Raw genomic sequence first — 20,653 nt, forward strand, 5'->3', positions numbered from 1 at the left:
AGAATGATTACTTTTATACGAGGTATTTACTGTATAAGTGTGTACTGTATAAGGGCCAAGAACCCGATTGTCGGGTACACTGTTCGTAGCCACTACGCGCTCCATACATAGTATGGTAAAACCGTGGCTACGCGCTACGAGCGTAACCCGTAGCACTTAGTGGCAATGAATGTGTAAATGATGCGTTATGACAATTTAAGCCCTGGAATTTGTAGGTAACTATAATAGACGCCAAACGATCGTTCCGATGGGGTAATAAACCGAGCTGTCAACAAGGATGCGGCTAAAGTCGACATTGCTTATCGATGAATTGCACTTGCTCGATGAAACAGTATTATACATCTGCATTTATTATAGTACCGATAGCTTCATTAATATTTTAGAACCATATGTTGTTGTTTATTTATTTATTTATTTATTTATCTGGTAATAAATTTTCAGGATGACAGTTCCGACGACAAAAAACTATGTAAATTAAGTTTATTGTTTAAGTTTTTATTCATTGATATTTATTATATTATTTCTATTTATGGTATTTATTACAAAGTTATAAATTATAAGCATATTTTTTCAGTACAATGATTTCAAAACTAACATAACCAATTATTATTATAAATACCACCATCGATAATGATTTATGGGCCGGCCTAATGATTTATGGCCTCATCGGAACGATCCTTTGGCGTCTACAATAGAAACATACATCGCCACTCGTACAACAATTTAAAACACTCCTTTCGGTCGTGTTTTAATTTATCGCCACTCGTGCCGGATTTCCTATTCGCACTTAACTATATCGTAATTGTACTGTCTCCTGAGGCATTGTAATGTCTTCGTTTTAAGTCAAGTTTGAGTTGGCGTCAGAGATCAGTTAGCTGACTTCGACCGACCTTTCTTTTCGCCCGAATAGGCACATTTTTCTGCCCCAAACTTCAATAGCCTTTGTAGAAAGAAGTTTTGTACCAGATTAATAGTTTTTAAAAAAACTTATGCTTTTCGTAATTTTAAGCTGAATTTCACAGTAACTTTATAATACAGAATGTACTTAATTAAAATAATAATTATCCGTTTAAGGGCATACTCGGTATCGTGTTCTGATTAGGAAAAAGTAGCTGTAAAATATGTCATATTTGATTTATCACAATAAACTCAAAAACTAAAAAAAAAACTTATATTATAAATGCGAAAATAAAAAGTGTTTGTTATTTGCCTAGCCACGTAAAAAAAACAGAACGAATTTGGATAAGTTTGTACGTTGTACCTAGTGAAAGTTGTTCACCGAAATGTTGCAGCCGCTCCAGTTAGCTCATCATTATGGAGCGAAACATGTCGAGGAAGTTATGGACTTTTAAAAAACGTGAGTTACGTGAGTAAATTATCGACTTAAACATATAAAAAGATCATATTACACGCTAGTAATTTTTGTCATATAATATCTTAGTGGCCCTTTAAAGGGTAAAATATTATAGGATTAACTCCAGAGCCGTCAATGCCATCTGCTTTACTTTACGAACTAACTGCCCCCGTCAATATGACACGTGTGACGTTGACACGGGTGTGAAGTTGGAAATGCTGACAGCTGTCCAGAGCAGCTTCTTCCAACATATTTCCGAACATCCTGTAGTCATTTCCAGTAGCTCAATGAAACAATCTTTAACCCTTTATAATATAAGGCACACCTTGATATTTTACAGCAAAAATTACCATTATTTTTAAGGTACTTACTTTTTGCCGTAGAACGTCACATATCTTTACTATTTCATATCTAGTGAATCTCTAAATCATTTCCCGAATCACGCCGTATATCAATGATCATCACTTTGACCACAGTATAACTAATTTATTTTGTACCCCCAGTTTTTGCAATCAAACGGCTCGCACTCTCTAAGCACGAAGGCAACCCCCTAATGCTTGTACAAGAAGAAATTTCTCTCCATTCAGTCGGCCTCCTAAATAAATTGTTACAATTTTTCTTTGACGCCTCTCGAGTGTTTCATTTGAGTTGCGTGCCAAGTCATAGGAGGTTAATATGGTTGCAATCTGAAAAGGAATGTTCACCGAGCTATTAAAATTTGCATGTTGACATCGAAATTATATTTAAATGATATCAATTTGCACGCACGACTGATAACTTAATGACATAATTTAAATATCATTTTGATGTCTAAATGTACGTTCCAATTGGCCTCTAGAATAGAAAATAATATAATTTGTTTATTCATTATAATCACTATAAAATATGTTATGATTATAATGAATAAACACATAGGTATTTCAAATAATCCGGGGCAACCCTGACATCGTGACAAAAAGTCTGCTGTTTCATACATTTCGGCTAATCATGTGTTAATGTTTTCTATGAAATAGCACATTGTTTTTTTTCGGGATTTCGAAGTTGGCTCCATAGTAAAAGTGACACCTACCACACATACCTACCTACCTACATATTCACTTCACAAAGCATGGTTAGATATAACAAAATTACCCTCTATAATAAATAAATACATTATGTAGGTTCTGTAGTGACAAGATGGAAAAATGAAAACCTTAGTACGAAAAACTAACCGCTCCTCCCTTAGACCGCGAGTGGCACTAGTTTTTGTTTTCCTATTTACGTACTCGGAATGTTAAGACGGTAATTTTGAGCGAACAATACAAGCAATGACTGTCATCCCTAATGAGGGCCATTCGTTTCTTGTCCTTGTTTGCTTTGGGACACTTCGTTGTAGATGCCAATGTACGAAAAAAAATCTTTCTTTTTTCTGGTGGTATTAGACCGAGTGGACGACCACGAGACATTACCTTTTCATACAAACGTAGTCCTCACTTTCCTCTCCGGATATTAACATTTAGAAAATATTTTGTCACAATTTAAAGTAAAGCCATTACTATTCGCATAGCGCTTTTGCATTTCTATGCAGGAGGGAGCGGGGGGGAGCTGACTGTACGCATATATCAACCACAAATTATATGCCCCGAATTGGTGATTACTATAAGAGTTAGGGGCATTATGATACCTATTAGAACTTAAAAGTCATAAAAAAGGAATATGTGGGCTATGTTCTATGGCGAACCGATCGTCCCCTCCTCCCATTTCCTTTTAATAAACATATAGCTTGTCGTGCGTGCTTATCACCCAAATAAATTCCTCAAGTTATCAGGAATTGAAACTCGGGACCATCGGTTTCATAGAAAGGTCACACAGCTACCCACTATGCAAGACAGGTCGTGAAAATATTGCTAAAAATTATCATGTCACTGTTAAATTTTTATTGAGTTGTGAATGAGCCCTTAAGGAGTGCTCGTAGAATACATTTTTTTTTAATTTTGAAAGCCTCGGCTCGGGGATGTCACGTTTCCTTTGAGTAAACTAAAAAAAATGCTGAAATTACTTAACCAATTTATAATAATACAATATTTTTGGCTTAACACATTCTTTGCCACTTAGTGCGACGGGTTACGCTCGTAGCGCGTAGCCACTGTTTCGCCGTACATATGTAGCGCGTAGTCGCTACGAACAGTGTACCAGACAGGTTAGGTTCTTGGCCCTGAATGTGTTATGGCTCCTTTACACGATGGGCCAATGCAGGCCACTCCAAGGGACGCATTTATGCGTTAGAGGGAGCAAGTGATATGCTATCTCATTCTACCGCATGGCTGCGTCACTTGGAGTGGCTGACGTTGGCCCATCGTATAGAGGAGCCATTAAAGACCCGTTAGCCGCTACGTGTTGGCTTCGGCCCCACGCACGTCTTCCAAATGCCTGGGACCCCATGGTCCCCAGAATTTGTAAGAGAGACACATAATAATATACATATTTGACTCCAAGAACCCTTACAAGGTACCTAGGTCAGGCGTGGCTCACTCCGCGATTTCGTCGCTTTGCCACAGGTAGCTAAAAGTACATCCGTTCGGCCCCAATTTTGGAGTTTGCCATAAGCCGCGCGTGGCACTGTCGCCACCTAGCGGCCATATCTGTGCTGATCGTGACAGACGCGTTTTGTTAGAGAGTGAGTCTTCTGTACCTAGTATTATTATTTATTCTGTGCCTAGGTACAAGATATAACCTACTGAGAATCTTATCGCCTCCGTGGAAGTAAAAAACGTACTTTCTTTTTAATGAAGATTAGTAGGATTAATACTGTAGCTGACCGAGTGTTTGCGAAGGTTTCCGTTTCAGGGCAAAAAAAGCTTCCGTATGTTAGGGTGTTCGCACGTGTCAGATTTACTTTAATATTATCGTTGATAAAATAGGAAATAAGGATGTAAGGCAGTATTTAATTAAGACTAGTTAATTATTGCTCAAAGGTATGTATTTATTATAGCGACAACTACAAGGTTTAGAATATGAAAAATGGTAGACATTATTTAAGTAATATATTTATATAAGCAGATTGTAAGTAAAAGTATATTGTAGATTTACGGAACAATTAATCGGCTTTATTATCACATCATTCACAAAAATATTATTTTATGCGTAATAAATATTGGTGGCTTAATAGTTAGTACTGGCTACCTTAACGTACACACTTGGCATAGTTTAAAATAGTAATAAAGATCGAGCAATAAGCCACATGATGTATTACACCGTAATCAGTTGGAATATACGTTACATAGTAACTATTAAAAACTCATCAAAGGGTTATATTCACATTAAAGATTGTAACGTACATACCATCAGACTATAACACAAAGAAAACATACAGAAATTTATAACAAGTCATGAAATCACAATTAAATAAAATTGACACTTAACTTCGTTCGTCGTCGTAGCTCTCCAACTGAGAAGTGACCCACAACTGTCAGACACCCGCTTATATTCGATTAGACTTCACCCCTTCTACCACTTCTTGGTGGGAATAACAAATAAGATGTTTCCTGCACATCCGGTTATTATAATAATTCAATTCAACAAATGTATTTGCTGCATTTAGTTTAATTTATTATAGAATAATTAACGCAAACTAATACAAATTTAATATCATGGCTTATTATTATAAAATACTTTATTTACCTTACTTATGTTCTGACAGTTATGGTCAAGAAATATACATGGAGGGTAGTTGTGTTATTGAACAGCAGTTCTAACTTATTATTTCGATATAAGTACGTATTAGCTTAGCAAAAGTGAACCATCTCGTAAAAATGTAAGTGTGATCTTTGTTTTTATACTACGTATCTCACACGGCCATACTGACAGGTGCTTCGTTCTCGAAGTACCTTATTTCTATATTTATTATTATTTATTTATTATATTAAACTTAGTATATGCAATGACTATTTTTTATTAGTCAGATACTATATCACATATCACATTAATCAAGTGAGAGCTCGAAGGCTCGGCAGCAATTATCCTACTTACAATCACCATACTACTGTTTCACTTATCACATCAAGTGAGCCTCAGTAGCATGTATCACCCTAGGTTGGCTACTGGTCCACTTATAACATCAAGTGGGGCACACAGGCTCTGCAGCAGGTCCCTATATTGCTACTTTTTCACTTACATCAAGCGAGAGCTCGCAGGCTCGGCAGCAATTATCCTACTTACAATCACCATGCTACGGGCACTTATCACATCAAGTCAGCCTCGGTAGCATGTATCGCCCTGAGTTGGCTACTGGTCCACCTATAACATCAAGTGGGGCACACAGGCTCTGCAGCAGGTCCCTATATTGCTACTTTTTCACTTACATCAAGCGAGAGCTCGCAGGCTCGGCAGCAATTATCCTACTTACAATCACCATGCTACGGGCACTTATCACATCAAGTCAGCCTCGGTAGCATGTATCGCCCTGAGTTGGCTACTGGTCCACCTATAACATCAAGTGGGGCACGCAGGCTCTGCAGCAGGTCCCTATATTGCTACTTTTTCACTTACATCAAGTGAGAGCTCGCAGGCTCGGCAGCAATTATTAATCGGTTATTATTTTGTCAAATAAGCTTTTTAACTACACTGGAATGATGTACACTGGAAGTTCTCAATCGATCGATAATCAACTCATGTCTCATTCACATAAGTAAACTTTATAAACTTTTCTTTTTTTTTCTTTTTTTTTTTTAATACATAAATTACCTTAAGTATATAAAACTTCTTAATCCTAATAATTTTATAAATTAACCTGAATCGTTTAACCGAAATAAACATTTATCATTTTTTTTCGTTCTTTTTTTTTTTTTTTTTTTTTTCATTCCATTAGAACTTCCTACGTTGGGCACTCCCATGAATTATATAAACCTAATGTAACAGAATTTTAAACTCCGTTCGGCCATCCCACAAAACAACTATTTTAAAAGTCAGTGATCAGTATTATCTATAATGTATTCATTATGTATAGATCTAACTTTTATTTAGCTGAAGCTTCGGTGGCAAAATAAAAATGTGGTTACAAATAATAGGCAACGTATTTCTTTTTATGAAATGGTATTTTGGAGCTTCCATCGTAACTGTCCTTAAACCGCAGGAGATAACGCGATATTCTTCTAGTTGAATCTTAACTTATCGTACAAAGGCGGATTCATCTTACAAAAGTTGTTCTCTAGAATGGGTCTAGGATGTTTTGGGCTTCTGGGTAGGACACAATTAATTCGAAGACATATTATTTATATCAGTCATGCTTCATTATGGCAATAGGTTAGGTATAAATAAAAATAAAAAATTGATGTTTGCTAAATACTATAGAATCAGGATTATACGATTCGTTTTATTCCTGAACAGCTCACTCATAGCAACAAGTGGCACCAAAAGGTTAATTCACCTATCTACCTTCCACTTAGCTTTATCAGTATTCCGGTGGTCTTATGTTTTCTTGTATGTACCAAAATTAAAACAAACATTAAAATGAACCAGAAGATCATAGGTACAAAATTGCCATTGTTATAGGCATTTTATTACCGCAGCATATTTAATTACCGCCAGACCAGGTAAATGGTGGTACATATACCCAAGGGCTTATGCGAGTTTACTACGAGAACTGGTAAAGTATATAACAGTTTAAAATATCGTATATACATGGTGTTCACAAGGAATGCGAAAGACCTTAACCACGCATTTCTGAGGTCAAAAGAGAGAAAATAATGTAATATGTGTATATGTCAATTTCGCCCAAAAAAAAAAAATTTTTTTTTTTAATGTACTTGTACATTAAATAGTATATGTTATTGGTAAATATGTCACTTAAAATGCATTTTTACAAATTTTTTTTTCGTAAATCATAGTTGTTGCAAAGTGTTACTTGTTACTTTTTGACATCTATCGATAAGGATATTTAGACTACGTCCCATAGTAGTAACATCGTCATCAAAAAGAAAACTAGTTTTTTTTTTTTTTTTTTGTATTTGTATTAAATGAACTCTGAAACTAGGCGAATTTCAAAAAGGTTTAAAGGACTTTGTCTCTAAATATAATCAGGAATACGCTGCTAAAACTATTCGGCCCCCTCATGTTACACCGTGTATATATTTTTTTTATATTCCTTACAGGTAGGGTTGCCAACCGTACTGTATTATATCGTATTGTACTATATTTTGGCTCTTTGTACTATATACTTTTGGAAAAATATATAGTACGCTAAAATACTATATTTCCGATAAAAAGTATATTACACTCATGTTTAGTATTTTATCTAAAAGTACTATTTTTTTTTTTGAAATGTACTATATTTTTGATGCCTTATTCTGGAAAATACTATATTCCACCAAAAAAAAAAAGTTGGCAACCCAGTTACAGGTCACCTAGATGAATGGTCCTAAAGGAATATGTTTACTTTGTACACATTTATTGTACTCTATGTTGTATATTTACCCCCTTTTTTTTTTTTTAAAGTATTTTTATTACCAAGAGAATATGTGCTTTTTATTTACTGACTAATTTGCATGTGCAAAAATCTTTCAACTTCACGGTTTCAAAACATAATTTACTAACACGGGACTTGAATTACCTCTGATTACCACAAGAACAATACTGACTAGTCTACTATTTTGTATGACGTAATTGTCTAAGGTTGTCACTGAGATATCCTCTTTTTTTTTTTATAGTCATTTAATATCCATCAATCAGTAAATTTATCAAATTGGAAGCATACTTTCAAAAACGCTTTTATGCCAAACGCGTATTACTATCTGTACACAGAACTCGCAATAAGCACTGTAGGTGCAAAATTGTAAATAGCCGTTATTACTATTTATGAAAGTATCACGACTACCACCGACTGTTTTAATATCGATAAGCTTACGAGGGGCTTGTAACTGAAAACCAAAAGCGTGTTTGTTGACTTTATCCTTTACAGTTTTAAAACGACCTGACAGTTTAATATTGTTTACTGTTTTATACTTATTGAAATAGTTCCTTGATAAGATCCTGATCGGTGAGATAGAATCTTTAAGATATGTGCCTTCGATATCAGACTATTGAACCTAAGTAACTGGTGTTATATAAATATTTATTCGTATCAATCGTAACAAAAATAAGAAATAATGTGACTAAAAAAATTCAAAGGACGTATAAGGGTATCTCCACTTAACTGTATACAGTTAACGGCCGGTTAGGAAAAGTCACAAATCTGACGACAAATATCATAACCGCAACAATTAAATTAAGTATCAAATTCGTAACTAAACCGACAGCTGAACCTGACTTGATAAACGTACCTAACTTAAGACACGCGGTAAGTTACAATTAAAATGCCCATTGTTATTAACCGCCTAAAATTTCCAACGTAGTCTTTAATGCAGACCTCAAAATTTTATAATGAGATTCGAGTTGTAGCTAACTGATCACGATTAAAATATTTATCCAGGCCATAAATAACGTTATTCCAACGTTTGGATACCTATTCAAACCAAACTGCTTTTCTAAAATCCAATTTCACAAATAGCTTCTTTTTTTTTTTTATTATTATTCGATTCAGTCATTAACTAAGTCGTCATTTAGAATAGTATAGGTTAGAAAATATTTATTTATGCGTCATTATGGTTACATAACAGGTTATGAAAAGGACAGTCGTTTACGTTATCTAACTCTGTAACTATTCGATGTGATTCGATATCTAAACATACCTATACAGTCCTATTTTTAAGTGTAACCAAATTTTAACATACCAGAAACAACATCATTCATCAGTCATCCTTCCAGACAGGCGCCACTCCGCAGCGTCTCACAGGTGCGGCAGTTTCTGTTTTGCGAAGTACTTTTGAGCTGCTTGCTGCGGTTCTCCAAAAAAAGCATCATGCTTAGTATACCAAATATCTTGTTTCACCTGGGGTTTTCACTGAAAGTGAAACACCAGTGTCCTTGTGTCCAGGATAGCGCGGCTTACAGTGTCTGTTTGGAGTTGGATGGCGTCCCGCTGTTGATTAGCATAAGCAGTCCTTATACTCGTACTGCTCCTGAAACATTAGTTTTGTAGGCATAGAATGTGTGTAATATCATCCCACTTCTGATGTCAGATTTACTTTAATATTATCGTTGATAAAATAGGAAATAAGGATGTAAGGCAGTATTTAATTAAGACTAGTTAATTATTGCTCAAAGGTATGTATTTATTATAGCGACAACTACAAGGTTTAGAATATGAAAAATGGTAGACATTATTTAAGTAATATATTTATATAAGCAGATTGTAAGTAAAAGTATATTGTAGATTTACGGAACAATTAATCGGCTTTATTATCACATCATTCACAAAAATATTATTTTATGCGTAATAAATATTGGTGGCTTAATAGTTAGTACTGGCTACCTTAACGTACACACTTGGCATAGTTTAAAATAGTAATAAAGATCGAGCAATAAGCCACATGATGTATTACACCGTAATCAGTTGGAATATACGTTACATAGTAACTATTAAAAACTCATCAAAGGGTTATATTCACATTAAAGATTGTAACGTACATACCATCAGACTATAACACAAAGAAAACATACAGAAATTTATAACAAGTCATGAAATCACAATTAAATAAAATTGACACTTAACTTCGTTCGTCGTCGTAGCTCTCCAACTGAGAAGTGACCCACAACTGTCAGACACCCGCTTATATTCGATTAGACTTCACCCCTTCTACCACTTCTTGGTGGGAATAACAAATAAGATGTTTCCTGCACATCCGGTTATTATAATAATTCAATTCAACAAATGTATTTGCTGCATTTAGTTTAATTTATTATAGAATAATTAACGCAAACTAATACAAATTTAATATCATGGCTTATTATTATAAAATACTTTATTTACCTTACTTATGTTCTGACAGTTATGGTCAAGAAATATACATGGAGGGTAGTTGTGTTATTGAACAGCAGTTCTAACTTATTATTTCGATATAAGTACGTATTAGCTTAGCAAAAGTGAACCATCTCGTAAAAATGTAAGTGTGATCTTTGTTTTTATACTACGTATCTCACACACGTCACGCTATCGAATGAAATTTACACTAGGGGTTCAGATAAGTACGTAATGTTTACGTAAATCGGGCCATTTTTACCGATGCCTTTTACATGCCAATTCGAACGTACACTGACATCAGAATGATATCTAACCGACGTCATTCAGTTATCACATATCTTGCATTTCGCTCGTACTTGTCCGTATATCGTCACTACTTTGAAACAATCTCGTATCTCGCACTGCCACTCAAAGTTCAAAGGTACGAGATTAGTAGGTAAGGTGACTCTATATGCATCCCATTCATGGATACTACATTTTTATTTGACAGAACAAGATACGAGTTTTTTTCAAAGTAAAGATGACAGTCCATTTCCAACGACAGCTGGCGGCGTAGCACGGTCGCGTTTTTATCCCTTATCACCATGCCTGTCACGTTCTAACAAGTATGTTAGTGCGAAAGGGACGCGCATAGTGATAGTCGATAAAAATGGAACCGTGCTGCGCCCGCTGCACTACTGTTCATTTTACTATGTTACCCTTATGGTAACATTCCATTTCTAACCGCAGCTGCACTACCGGTACTAAACGCGTCGCTGTCATTGTCAATTTCCATAGTAAAATGAACAGTAGTGCAGCTGTCGTTGGAAATGGACTGTCACCTTAAGTAGTGCTGATATTTAAGTATTGGCGCAAGCGAGAGGAAGAAAAAACGTGATTCAAATCTGATGTCAATGTACAGTCACCTGCAATAATATGTTACTCTTCGAAGGCCCCAAAAATATATGACACGCACGTATGGCTCTACATATAAAAGATCGTGTCAGATATTTTTGCGGCCTTCGTTTTGTAACATATTATTGCAGGTGACTGTACGTTCGTATTGGCCTGTACCTAATGCTAGTCTGCGTGAACTATCGCCGATAAGAGGCTTACGCGGGATCGGGCATTAATTCTTTGTACGGATTTGTGCGTGAATAGAACCTTTATTAAGTAAATAAATAGCGTGATTCTCCTTCTTCTTCCTCGCGTTATCCCGGCATTTCGCCACGGCTCATGAGAGCCTGGGGTCCGCTTGACAACTAATCCCATGATTTGACGTAGGCACTAGTTTTTACGAAAGCGACTGCCATCTGACCTTCCAACCCAGAGGGTAAACTAGGCCTTATTGGGATTAGTCCGGTTTCCTCACGATGTTTTCCTTCACCGAAAAGCGACTGGTGAATATCAAATGATATTTCGTACATAAGTTCCGAAAAACTCATTGGTACGAGCCGGGGTTTGAACCCGCGACCTCCAGATTGCAAGTCGCACGCTCTCACCGCTAGGCCACCAGCGCTTCCAAATAAATAGCGTGATTGTACGAACGTAATTAACCAAACGACTATGGTATTTAGTGTTGCAGAGAATTTCTAAATTGTCTTAATTGTTTCTGGTTAACTTTGTGAACGTAGTACCTAAATAGCATCATGGAGAACACAAAATCTCAAGTCTATATCCTGAAACATGTAGATAGAGTAACGCGTTAGCACACTGACGAGAATTTGCACGTAGCGTCACTCTGGTGCACGAGCGGGACATCGCAATATAAGTGCATAGCGAATTCGCATCCAATGTGAATAACTCTTCTTGCCCTAACCCAACCCAAGAGGGCATTTTAGGATTTACTCGAACGCGGCAGATTAACATAGGGGCGGTTTTTTCATCCTGTTGAGTACCTCCACCATGTACGAGTATGTCCTTAAGACAGGATCGCGCGTCCAGAACAGCTCATCAGAATAGTAAAAACATCGATCGTCAGAATTTATTTGAGCGCGTCGGATTAAGGTAAGCGTAGGGGATTAACACTCGTTCAAAAGTGTCCATTTTAATAAACTGACGATTTCAGCGAAACGTAAAAAAACACCTTAAATATCTTGGCTTACCCACTTGGGCAGACCCTGGTGATAAATAAAAATGTCCCAAAATGCCAGACCATTCAAACCAAGCGCAACACAAATATACTAACCAACTCGAGCGCTTCATAATCTCAACTTTACGAGGAAAACATTATTACAAGTTACCTATAAAAGACGTCATAAAAGAGATTTATATCTGTCTGTGTGTTACCGCAAATCGAGAGAATGGCCCATCAAAGTATTTTATTGTGGCTTTTATTTTATGCGCGACTGGACGAACGAATTGTAAATAGGGCTTATTTATTGTAACAGAAAGCTACGTGCCTAGCCAGACGCATATTAGATACAGAGCTCACACACAAAGGGGTGCTTTTGCCCTTCAGACTGTAAATGAATAAAATAGGAACCCTGCTATTCTTATTCTCAAATAAATATTTTTTTTTGGCTTTCTTAGTATGAATTTAGTAGAGTGTTTGGATCGTTTTTATTTTGTTGAATTTATTTTCATCTATAACATTGGTGGGTTAGATAGAGTTTCCTATTCTGTACAATATACCGGAATTTCATCGTGTGTTCTAAAAAATCTTCAGCTGATTTACAAAAACGTATGATATTTTCGTAACCAGAGGAAAATTACATACTTACTTACCTTTTTTTCCGAACAAGTTATGATTTCGTATTTTTATCGCTCAGAATGCTGAGCTCTTCAAATCAGCCAATTTTCCAATAAAATCGGCCTATTAAATATATTGAAGTCGTAACTAAACTACGTAAATTAAGAAACTATAGTTAGAAATGAAAAATCATAGTTAAAATAGTTTTCACAAAGGCGTATCGGAAAACTAATTTAAACTATTGAAAACGCGTTACGGAAAATTAGTTTTAATTACGGATAACGCGTTTTCACTTGGAATTGGTTTTTACGGTAGCAGATATAATTATATAGGTAGCAATAAAAAACGAACAGTATAATATTGAAGGCATTAAATATTTGATTGCTGGCTAAAACTACGCGATCGGGTTTGGATGTAGTTCACCATTAGCTCGTCCGCTCGATAACAACTTTACTGTCCATTAGTAATACTTGACACGAAAATGCCATTATTACCCATTCGTACAGTCGCCACCAGATATATCGGAGCGGCCAAGGTGCTCACAATATCTGAACACGCACTCTAACGCCCTGACAATAGAGGCGTGTTCAGATATTTGTGAGCGCCTTGGCCGCTCCGATATAACTGATGGCGACTGTACCTAAGGTAAAGAAAAGGCAGTTTGATAGACTGTACGGGAGGTATAGTAACTTTATGGAGACGAATATTCTTTCATATTTTGTCTCTAATGTGACCATAGTTCTTTACATTTTACGCAAATAAAAGAGTAGTACGCTCGTGTTCGCAAACATCTGACAAGCCAACGTTCCAAAAATATGTATACACGTCCTCTTATTGTCAGTGTCTTCTCTTCTTCTTTCTGAAGAAATATTATGTAGTTCTTGAACGTTGGTTAGTATGTAAATATGTTTATGAATTCAACTGTATAACTGAAACTTCTAACCTAAATTACAAGCACAAGTAATACTTCACTAATTTCTTCAAGAAAACACTCATGCGTAGTAATTTTCTTGACTTTTTACGAAAATTAAATATAATACGAGTAAAAGTATCAACGTCTTTCTCGGAGGCGTCGCAAAGTTCGGGGAATCTAAAGCAATTTTTTACTCTACAGCTACACCCTTAAATAAAACTACGCGACCTGGCGGGATACATTTTCAGATAAGAAAAACTTTATATATACGTACCAGAGTTGTCAACTTTTATTGTATTGTCCACAGAAGTGACCTTTTTCTAAAATATTATGGGTTCTAGGACTGTTTAGGACCGTCGTCAACGTTTCCAAAAAAAACATGTCATCGGTGTACTCGTACTGTTCTCTTTTCTCATTTTGAACAAAGAAAGAACCTACTTTGCAAACAGTTTAAGATGCCATCATGTGATGTGTGTACAACGAATGCCACTCAAGAGTCCTTCAGCAAACTTGAACGTCTCCTCAACAACGGCATACGACTTATCTTTGGCCTGCGCAAATACGATTGTGTTTCCTTTTACCGCCGCCAGCTCAATTGGCTCTCTATCCGTAGATCCCATAGAATACTTTGTACCCTATTTTATTTAGGAGTGACCGAGGAGAGTTGTGACAGAGGAGAGTTGTGACATTGACCAATTTTTTTCAATCTAATGACTGTTAGCGAGCTCGCAACAGTGTGCGTTTGTTAGCTCGTAACTTGAACTAACAAACGCGCGCTATCGCGACCTAGTTTTTAGTTAATGGATTCCAAAAGATCGACTGTCACAACTCACCTCGGTCTCCCCTATATTTTATTTCGTTCTGCTCCTGGATATCGGAAAATTAAGTTCCTCTTTAACATTCCTTGCCCAGGCTGCGTATGTCCCGTATTTTCAAACATTCAGTTCTTGCTCACCATATTGGGTTCATGATTACCTTTGTCCAGGCGAGTCAAGTCCCGAGACGTCACGAGAATTTTAACAGCTTAAAGGTTGACTCACGCTAGACTGGGGGCCCAAGATACGATAACGATATGTTTAAGATCTAACCTGTCAAATTTGACATTTGCGCGATTCTGGAGATACTCTTGAACGATTTTCACAGGATATGACTTAGAGATCCAATTCACATCTAATAGATATCTTACTCTATCTAACGTAAAAGTAACATTGGTTGCCCGAATTGCGCTGCAAAAGAGAACTAGTTGATATCTAAACTATAACGTGTCTAGTACGTGTCGTCTTTTTCAATTTCAATTTCAATTCTTTATTCATAAAAATATAATTTTACATGTCAGGTACATATATGCTTAATGCTAAGTCTTATAATTAATTATTAGATTTATTTACATAGTTGGACAGGCAAGGCTGAGCCAGCGAATTATTTATTTATTAGTTGTTTATTAGATAAATTAACGTGTAAGTACCTATATTATAGTGTTATCTACTTGACAGTGTTAGGTCTCGAAAAAGGCATCGATTGAGTAGTATATATGCGTCGGATGCCAGTTTAGATTTAAGTTTTTTATTGAAACATAGGTCGCTGGTGGTTTGTTTCAACTCCAGCTGGATTTTATTATATACTTTCGGTCCTACCGTATGTATACACTTTCTGGACTTGGCAAGTCGCGTCTTAGGTGGATTAAGTTCAATGGGCCTCCTGGAACTCGCACCTCGGGCGTTGCCACGAGTTGGAAACAGTGTTATGTTGCGTCTTACGTATTTTGCCACTTCGAAAATGTATAGACACGGCAGGGTAAGAATTCCTGTTTGTTTGAATAGTTCCTGGGCTGGGTGGTCCCATGGGACGCCAGATATGGACCGAATTGCTCGTTTTTGGAGTTTGAATGGCCTTAGTCGGTCTGCAGCATCGCCCCATAGGTCGACTCCATATGCTAGTATTGAATGAAAGTAGCCGTAATAAGCTTTCTTAATATTATTTATGTCTAGACTGGGGCGGAGTCTGCCCAGGGCGAAGCAAGCGGATGACAGGCGGTCACATAGCTGGTCAATATGCGGGCTCCACGTTAGTCCGGAGTCGATTATCAGGCCTAGGTATCGGACTTGGTCAACCTGAGGGACGTATTGGCCGTTGCAACTTATATTTAAATCGTGCACTCTGTTACCTCGCAAGCAGAAGCGGATTATGTTAGTTTTTTCCACGTTTAATATCATCCCGTTGGCCGAGAACCACCTTGCTACTTCATTCATTACTTTGGCCAATTTAGTTTTGAGTAGAATTTGATTTTCAGCTGCTACGATTACACAACAGTCATCGGCGAACATCACAATTTCCGCATCGTCGGTGGCGGTTGTAAAATCGTTCATTAATATTGAAAAAAGGTTATTTCCGATTACGGATCCCTGCGAAACAGCAGTGTCCCCCAATTCCAGGAGATCAGATCGTACTCCGCGTACGGAAGTTAGTTGTTTCCGGCCCTTTAGGAAGGAGGTTATCGTTTTTAGGAAGCTGCCGGTGATTCCATAGTGATCTAGTTTGGATAAAATGAGAGGGTGACTGACCAGCTCGAAGGCGCGCGACAGGTCGCAGAATATGGCTGCCACCCGTCGCCCGGCATCGAGGTCGGCATCGTCTCTTGTGAATATCTTGAAGTTCGAATACGGCAGTGGGTCCTGGGAGCTTCCGGCACTTCGTTATCTATGGAAAGCACCACGTGATCACCGATCAGCCGTCATAGAACATGTCGGAGGCCTCGGCTCGGGCCCGGCCCGGTCTAGCGTGAGTCATCCTTAAAACTGGCAGCGATGCAAAAGTCATTTAGAACTTACATAGGTATCTAAGACTTACGGCGCGATTCGGGAAATGAATTAGAGATTAACTAGATACGATACGATATAGTAAAGATATGTGACGTCCCACGGGTAAAGTTACCTTATGGCGGTTGGCGCTTACGCTATTATTTACGCCGCTCCAATATTATTGCGGCGCTATGCGACGTAAGCGCCGGCCGCCATAAGGTACCTTTTACAATGGAACGTCACATACCTTTACTATTTCATATCTAGTGAGTCTCTAATTCATTTCCCGAATCGAACCGTTATATGTTTAATGTGGACCTCGAAGTGCATTACTTCATCGTCATTATTCTTAAGAACCTGGTCTTGTCGTTGGAGTAATCTCCAAGTTACTCACCGTTAAATGTTTTTCCAGTACCGTTCGTATTTGTGACCGACAACGAGTGGCGATGGCGTTCCATTTAATAATTAAATGCACAGTGAAACTTAGGAACTCAGTTCCGAAACATGCTACTTAAAGCATTGAAATTGGATTTAAATCAAGTGTGTTAGGGAGCAAAACTAAACAGTTTTGCTTAGGCATTTCATGCCCGAAGGCCAAATTGTACAAAAATAGGAGCCACGCATAGTGGGGCCCCGTCGACTAAGGGAACGAGACAGTGATTTTCTTTTTCTTTTTCTTTCAGTGGTCTTCTCCTGTCGCTGAGCACTGAGCGGACGCGGACGGCCGTGCGTGCTTGAGATCTCCGATATATATATATATATATATATATATATTTTATGCTAATGAATTATTATTTTAACAAAAAAAGTAGGTACATACTTATTCGATGATTGTTAAATCAGGTTTCAAATAAATGAAATAACTAAGAAGCAGTCTTAAAATTATAGGCCTTACTATTAGTTATCAAAAACAACAATACAATTTATCAAAAACTCTGCTAGCTATACCCAACTGCACCTTAATTTTTGATATTAGATTGTGATTATATTGGTTAGCACTGAATTCAGGCCCAAGTGTATGCTTTAAGCAAACTTCTGTTCAAAGCGATGTGTGCTGGAGCTAGATGTTTATGAACCACGGCTTAAATTAGTGCAGCAAATAATGAAATGGCTACATAAGTAGGCACCTACTGTTAGCTAAGTTTCAAAAGATTTTGACAAAATTTAATGGTAAGTACAATCTTTTATCGCTCACTGTAATTTTCTTTCCACAGACCATCGAGAAACACCGGCTTTCGACACATCCGCAGACAACTAATACTCATCGAGACAAATTTTAACAACCCCAAACACAGTTAGGTTGCGTTGTTTTATCACAGAGTTCCCATGACAGGAGTCTTGATCATAAGAGCAGCAGAGCTCCATACCATTATAATATATCGCCTTGATGTCATCTGATTTACATTATGTATGCAAAATTTCAACTCAATCGGAAATAAGAAAGCGGGTAAATTTAGCTTCCAAGGCTTGTACAGACAGGTCATTTTCGCGATCAAGAGTAAGTTCAGCCTGGTCAGCCACATTCGGGCCCATAACAGGCGTAATCCGTAATGTGATTACTAAGGTGTCGTCATCGAAAGCGACGACATAATATTCCAAGACATAATGTTTTACAAAAAAAGCATGTCTAAGACAGTCGGCTCTTTTTCATTTATCACCATGCCTGTCACGTTCTAACAAATATGTAAGTATGTGTGAAAGAGATGCATGGCAGGACAGGTGATAAAAATGCGACTTTAATGATCATCATCATCATCTCAGCCATAAGACGTCCACTGCTGAACATAGGCCTCCCCCTTGGACCTCCATTCGTACCGGTTAGAAGCGACCCGCATCCAGCGACTATAATACAGCTTCTGATTTCTATAAGCATGTCCAAGGCATAATGAGTATAAAAATAGATAAAACGAAAATGTCAATTGTATCAATGTTGATTGTATTGTCTACACGAAAAAGCTATGCGATAAAACTATGTCTAGTAATTGAAGCCTGATAAAGCCTTTTGATGACAAATGAAGATTGTTTGCGGGCTTTATTTCAAGCCCAAATAAATCACGTCTGCCCAAATTTAATTAGTCTAGTTTATGTTTTAGGCTAGCCGAGGTTAGTGCTAGGTTTCAGGTCTTAGCCGAGACAATTAGTGCAAGAAGCCCAGTTTAATTAATGGAAGAGGGTACGACACCGAGGGACTTGGGTTGTTAAGGGTAAACGCAATATTAAACAGTTACTTAATACGCGTTTAGCGTTGCGTAGCATAGCGTAGCGTAGCGCTTAAGGGCGCGTGTACACGGTGCCGCCTCCGCGCCGACACCGCACCGCCGCCGCACGGGCTCGTGTACACGGTGCCGCCTCCGCGCCGACACCGCACCGCCGCCGCGCCACCGCGCTACGTACACGAGACGCGTAAGAGTATTCAATTACACAAACGGGTCTACCGCGATATAATTTCATTGTTTTTACCTTTAATTCCGACGTTTCAGCTGAGTTGCATCAGCTGTGGTCACGGAAAGACTGACGTCCCAACAAATGTCAACGGAGATATTAATAAAACAACACTAAAATACCCGAAATTAGTTTATAAAAATGATCGGATCGTGAGAGAGGCGATTGAAATCAAAAAACACCCTAAAAATTTCAATCGAGAGGACGGTTACAAATTATCGTCTACTTGGGGACCAGTGATTCAAATGTTGAAACCAGCAGATATATCTTCGGACCAGTGTACGGATACTGTGAGTGTTGTGTGTCGTGCCGTGGACAATAAACATTAAACTTTAACGGGTAGCTGCAATTTCTTTGTCTACCCCGAACATTTTTATAAACTAATTTCGGGTATTTTAGTGTTGTTTTATTAATATCTCCGTTGACATTTGTTGGGACGTCAGTCTTTCCGTGACCACAGCTGATGCAACTCAGCTGAAACGTCGGAATTAAAGGTAAAAACAATGAAATTATATCGCGGTAGACCCGTTTGTGTAATTGAATATGTGTACAAAACGCGAGAGTTTAACGCGTAAGAGTGACATTCCATTTCCAACTGCAGCTGCAATACTGTTCATTTTACTATGGAAACGCGTCGCTGTCATTGTCAATTGCCATAGCCAGTTGGAAATGGAATGTCACTTTTAAGCCCGCCGCCGCCGCGCCGCCGCGGCGGCTTTTAGGCGTCTCGTGTACATGGCGCGAAGGTGCGGCGCCGGCGCGGCGGCGGGCTTTACGCGTCTCGTGTACGTAGCGCGGAGGTGCGGCGGCGGTGCGGTGTCGGCGCGGAGGCCCCCCGCCTCATCTGTTTGTGTTGTATGCATGTTCGCGATAAACTCAAAAACTTCTGAACGGATTTTCATGCGATTTTCACCTATCAATAGAGTGATTCTTGAGGAAGGTTTAGGTGTATAATTTATTAAGGTTTTGTGTAGCCCGTGCGTAGCCGGGACGGGGCGGGTGAAGTGAGTTCAGGTCCTTTCTTCTTAAATATATATCAAAATAATGTCAATAATTTTATACAATATAAAATGACTTTACGTAAACTGAAGTTCTTAGAGACTTCTTAGTTTGGAAGGCTTCGCGGCTCAGGTCTTTTCTCCTTAAATTTAATATATATTACCGTGTTTTCAATAAGTTTTTGTAAAACTCCAAGTAATTTCAAAATTATTAAACCATTTTCTTAAACATAACTATAATTTCCGTACACGGCGGGAAGAAGAAGACAACTTGCGGGAAAAAATTTAAGAAATTTGAACCTTATGTAATTTTATTTTAAGTTCAAATTTCTTCGGTAGAATATCTCGAGTTATCAACTTCTTCCCGCCGTGTACGGATTTGCTTTGCCTATTTTCTTAGTAAGTATGTAATTTAAACCGTCAGGAGCCTAATGGCAAGTTTACTTTTGTATTATTTACGAGATTGCAACAAATATTAAGGTAAATAATCATTTTAGTATTTAGGTACAGTCAGCATTAATAGTAGCAGATGAAGTGAGGTACCAAAAGTATCTGCCACTCTCTAAAAATATATAAATAAAGATATTTTTTTATAGTCAGTG

General features: G+C 37.7%; 1 long non-coding RNA gene across 1 annotated transcript in view; it reads right to left on the bottom strand.

The window, feature by feature from the left end:
- Window positions 1–11,531: 11,531 nt before the first annotated feature.
- Window positions 11,532–20,653, bottom strand: part of LOC134671188 (uncharacterized) — a 279,400-nt gene continuing 270,278 nt past the window's right edge. Inside the window, exon 2 of the long non-coding RNA XR_010099195.1 lies at window positions 11,532–11,648. This is a non-coding gene — a long non-coding RNA (uncharacterized LOC134671188). The remainder of the gene's footprint in view (window positions 11,649–20,653) is intronic.

This window comes from Cydia fagiglandana, chromosome 15, assembly GCF_963556715.1.
Source record: "Cydia fagiglandana chromosome 15, ilCydFagi1.1, whole genome shotgun sequence".
Classification (NCBI taxonomy): domain Eukaryota; kingdom Metazoa; phylum Arthropoda; class Insecta; order Lepidoptera; family Tortricidae; genus Cydia; species Cydia fagiglandana.